The sequence below is a fragment of the Barbus barbus genome (assembly GCF_936440315.1).
Source record: "Barbus barbus genome assembly, chromosome: 2".
NCBI classification, from domain to species: domain Eukaryota; kingdom Metazoa; phylum Chordata; class Actinopteri; order Cypriniformes; family Cyprinidae; genus Barbus; species Barbus barbus.
Window position 1 is genome coordinate 8,545,859 of NC_136730.1, and position 6,000 is coordinate 8,551,858.

Sequence of the window (6,000 nt, forward strand, 5' to 3'; positions counted from 1 at the left end):
TCTCCTGTTTGTCAGATCGTTGTTTGATGTCAGTGGATTGTTTCATCGTGTGTTCGTCCTTGGAAACTCTGGTTTGTCTTGTCTTGATTGTGTCTTTGGATGTTCTACGTTGGATCACTCTTCACCATTCATCACCACGCAGACCATCAAAGTCCCTGCACCACCTACCCATCCGAGAGACTTCATTCATCTTTTCTGTTCATTTCTGCCATAGCACCGTCTGTCAATAAACTGGTTACTTGCATCTTTGTTTCCATCATCCTTGTGTTTCATAACAGCTACTTTTAAAAGAAAAAAGTGTTAATAATAAACTAAGTTTAATTAATATTGTGACACGAAGACAAAAACGAACAAACCAAAATGCCACCGAAGAAAATCAGCAGCGTGGCTGTGGATGAGTTGGAGGAGATCAGAAAATCTCTAAACTTCATGTCGGACGAGTTGAGCAAAGTTGCTAAACAACAAACTATGCTACTTGATCTGATGGATGAAGTTAAACAACTGAAGAACCTTGTGAAAGAGAAGGACATGAAAATTGAAGGACTGGAGAGAAGGACTGACGAACTGGAGCAATATGCAAGAATGGAGGATTTAATTATAAGCGGACTGGAAACAAAACACCGGACGTACGCCAGTACAGTGGCCAGAGACAGAGACGGTGAAGGCACACTACCAGAGGAACTACAAACGCTGGAAAATTGATTCCCAAGTAATCAAGTTCTTTGAAAACCAGAATATGATCATTCAGAGCAATAATGTTGTGGCCTGTCATACCGAGGCAGGCAAAGAAGTTGAAGGGTATGAGAGTGTACCTGAAAGAACATCTTACAAAAAATAATGCTGACATCGCTAGACGTGCACGCATTTTGAGGAAACAAAACAAGATACAAGCTACATGGTCAAGAAATTGCAAAGTGACGATACGGCTTAATGGAACTCCTGAAGAAGCCAAAGTATACGCAATAAGAGAACTCAAAGAACTTGATCAGTATGGATAAGCGAAGACTGTGTGAAGGAATATTCATATGGACTTAAATGGACATTGATAAGGAATTTTTGTTCCCATTTAGAGATGTTGATGATGGGGAGTTGGTTCTTATTCAAATGGACTGTATGTCTGACCACTTACAATGTCACTGTAAGGACGATAATTTGAATTTTAAATCCTTTAATCACGCGGATCATAAAATTTACAAGATTGAAAATGATATTGACCCGGAAAATCACTTTTTTTATGAGGTAAATAACAATTGTTGTGAGTACTATGCAGAAGATAAATTTTATAGAAATGTGAATATGGAGGGGGTATTATCAATAATACATTTAAATAGTAGAAGTCTTTATAAAAAATTCATACACATTAAGGATTATTTGCATCAGTTTAATAAATTTAATGTGATTGCTATGTCAGAGACTTGGCTTGATAATGAGAAAATACATGAAGTAGAAATGGAAGGGTATCATTTGTTTACAGTAAACAGAGTTAATAAGAAAGGAGGAGGAGTTGCTTTGTATGTTGACACAGCGTTAAGATCTAACTTGATTAAAAGTATGTCAGTGACTATAGAAGATCTTTTGGAATGTGTAACTATAGAAATCGATATTGAAAGATCAGTTGTGTGTATAGATCACCAGGAATTTGTACGGATACCTTTATGAATGAATTATTTGGTATGCTCGATAAAGGGAATGAGAACAAAGTACAAATTATACGTGGAGATTTCAATATTGACTTGTTGAATCCAAATGGAAATAAGAGAATAAGATTTTACTGACTCACTGTATAGTAAAGGTATATTTCCTGTGATTACAAAACCTAGTAGAATAATCATTGTTGCTCTCAGTGAGGACTTAAAGAATCAAAATTGGAGCGAAGTTTATGCAAGTAAAGATCCTAATAGTGCTTATGATGCTTTTTTGTCCATATTAATCGAAAAATATAAAAAACATTGTTTGTTTAAGAAGACTGTAATGAAGCAAGAAAAATGAGGATAACCCATGGATTACTAAGGGAATAGAGAAAGCATGTAAAAAGAAAAATGCATTATATAGGAAGTTTATAGCAACTAGAACTATACAAGCGGAAAATAAATACAAGATATATAAAAATAAATTAATAAGTATTATAAGATTTAGTAAAAAGGACTATTATAATAAGTTATTGGACAAGCATAAGAATAATATACAAACAACATAGAAAGTACTTAATAGTATAATTAAAAAGAATACTGGGAAAGTTGATTACCCAAATTATTTTGTTAACGATGATAAATTAAGTATAAATAAAATGAATGACATTGTCAAAGAATTTAATGAGTATTTTGTCAACATTGGGAGCAGGAAAAGTGATTGTGGAGCAAAGAACTGGGGATAGGATAGATTAAATGAATATTTCCATTATTCAATGTTTATAAGGGGAGTTTAAGAAATGGAAATACTCGACATTGATAACAACTGTAAGAATAAATATTCCACTGATTGTAATGATATTGACATGTCGTTAATAAAAAGTATTATAGAACATATAGTAAAACCATTTACACACATTTTTAATCAGTCCTTTTTAACAGGATATGTTTTCCCTAGTAATATGAAAACAGCTAAAGTTATTCCTATTTTTAAAAATGGAGATCGTCACTGTTTTTCCAACTACAGACCAATTTCTCCTCTTTCCCACAGTTCTCGAAGATTTTAGAGAAAATATTTGTGCGTAGGCTTGATCATTTTATAGATAAACACAAATTATTGAGTGATCATCAGTATGGTTTTAGAACAAACAGGTCGACCTCAATGGCTGTGATGGAACTGGTAGAAGAGATTTCTTCTTCAATGGATAATAATGAATATACTGTGGGGGTGTTCCTAGATTTGAAAAAAGCTTTTGACACTATCGATTATGGATTATTAATGATGAAACTGGAGAGATATGGTATAAGGGGGAAAGCTTTTGCTTGGATAAAAAGTTACCTTGATAACAGACATCAATTTGTACAAATTAATAATGTTAAATCAGATTTAATGAAAGTTACTTGTGGTGTGCCACAAGGTTCGGTGCTAGGCCCTAAGTTGTTTGTACTGTACATAAATGATATTTGTAAAGTGTCTAAAGTATTAATTTTTTTGTTTTGTTTTGTTTGCTGATGATACTAATTTATATTGTTCTGGGAAAAGTTTGGAACAGCTTCTGAATACAGTGGAAACAGAATTGAGGGTTTTCAAAAAATGGTTTGATGATAACAGGCTTTCACTGAATTTAAGTAAAACAAAGTTTATAATATTCAGTGATCGACAAAGTAACAATAAAGTGAAACTTACGATTAATAATTAGGAAATAGAAAAAGTATACGAAAATAAATTTGTAGGTGTTATAATTGATCCTAAATTATGTAGGAAATCACATATCAATCATGTAAAAACAAAAATGTCTAAATCCATTGCAATATTAAATAGAATAAAACATATTTTGAATGAAAAAAATTGATATATATTGTATTGTGCGCTCATAGTTCCATACATTACTTATTGTGTGGAGGTGTGGGGTCACACATATAAAACCAACTTAAATTCAATATATAAGTTACAAAAGAAAGCTATTAGGATTGTTAAAAAGTTTGATTATTACGAACCAACAAATAAATTGTTTATTAATTTACATGCATTAAAATTTCTCGATTTAGTTGATCTGTATACTTTACAGTTAATGTACAAAGTTTATAATAATTTACTTCCAAATTGTATTCAGAGGTTGTTCAAAATAAGAGAAAGTCAGTTTAATTTAAGAGGATTGTATATGTTCAAAAAAGTAAGGACAAGAACTAATGCAAAAAGTAGGTGCTTATCTGTCAAAGGGGTAAATCTATGGAATAAATGTGATAAGGAACTAAAAGTATGTCATTACTTTGCCTATTTAAGAAAATGTATAAAAACAAGGTGAAAAATAATTATATGACTCAGTATAAATCAATTGTGGTTGTATTGTTTAAAAAAGTGTTTATTTTTATGTTTGTTTTGAATTATGTTTATACATTTTGGGAAATGTTTTTGTTATATTGTTTATTTTGTATTATTTAACTTAGTGAAAAGTGTCGCCTATTCAGCTAATTATGTATAAAGGGTAGGCATAATAAGCAAGGCTTCTGCCTACTCCTTTTTCGGTAACAATGTATTTGATTTATTTTGTGAAAATTTGTTTGTGAGGACCGGAATAAAATTATTATTGATGGATTGATTGATTGAACTCAAGCTCTGGCAGTAGCACTGTTGCCAAATTAGCAATTTTGTTGCTAAATTTATCAACTTTTCAGACTACCCTAGCAACTTTTTCTTCAAAAAGCACCTAGCAACAAATTTTGCAATGTTTAAAATTTATTTAGCAACTTTTGATAAGTGACTCAGACAATTAAAAGGCACACATTTTCCATTGAATTACACTAAAAGAGGAAACCAAAGATGCCAAGTAGTACACACATCACGTGAACTAGTTAGCTGCTGTTTTCAATTGTTCAATTTAATAATAATAATTGAATCATTAGTACACTGTAAGAAAAATGTGAAAAAAAATACTAGTCGTTTTCCAGGACATTATCCATTATCACCCTGTATTGTAACCTGAAAACACAATGCATAATTTAAAATGCAGGTAAAAAAAAAACAATACCGAAAATTATTTCATATTAACAGTAGATTTTTTACAGACGTTTCTTAGAGTGTAGCACACTAACTACTAATACACTGCTTAAAGCCAAAGACTATAGAAATCATTGAAAGGGACTTTGTTAAAGCATAATTGTTGAGAATGTGTAGTATTACTAGTTTACTAGCTATTAAAAAAGACTTAAAATGTAATCATTCAAAAAGGTGTGTTTATGCTAATAGGGCTTTTAGAGACTTTTCCCCCTCAGTGACGTGAACAGAGGGAGAATCTGAAACAGCTCATTTGCAGAGACTGTTCATGATTTATTGGTTTTATAAAGAAAATGAGTTGGTGGATTTTTAACATTATAGGCTGGTTGTTTTCACACACTGCAGCCACACAACTGTGTTCAAACACCTTATAAAAGTGATTTTTGCATAATAGATCCCCTTTAAATGAACGAACCTTGTGCATTGAAAAGAGCAAACACACAGGAAACCTTCAGCCAACATTGGACACCTTCCTTGGACCAATCATGTGGACCTTATTAGTAATTTATTTATTTTTCATTTATTTATTTAGTCATTTAGCAGACACTTTTATCCAAAGCGACTTACAAATGAGGACATAAGAAGCAATCAAAACCAACAAAAGAGCAACAACGTGCAAGTGCTATTACAAGTCTTGGTTAGCCTAACGCAGTACAGATAATTATTATTATTATTAATAAAATAATGAAAAACTGATTTGTTTTTTCCTGTTGATGTAGAAATAATAATAAGTGTTGAGGCAATAAAAACATGTTATGCACCCAAATTACAATGTGTTATGTATTTAGCAAGCATTTACCTAAACTTAACTAACCACCCTTCTTCACACACATTGTTACAGCAGCTAAAAGTCCAATGCCCATAAAAACATGAACACATTATTAAGGGTACATTCAGGTCACTTCTAATTATTGTAAACCATGTATCAAATTAATTTGTAGATTTTCAAGAAGTGCATTTAAGGACATTTGTAAGCATTCAAAATTACATGAAAAAATTATCTGTTAATCAGTAGGTTTGATAAGTTTATGAATAAACAATAACAAGCACATTATCTCAAATTTCTCTTTCTAGTTATATGAAAATGATGATAATGACTGTTAATGATTTATTAATGAAAGTTTTTATGAAGTTTTACCAAGAAGGCTCGAAGAGTTTGGATCAATTAAGTCTTCATGTAAAAAAACACAGTTTTTAAGAAAAGTGACCAGTCTCTACTGATATCTATTAAATTATGGTTGTATTTCGACATAAGCGCCTAAACAAGCATGTTGATGAGTTATTTGTCTTAATGTAGAGTTGCTTTGTTTACCAATT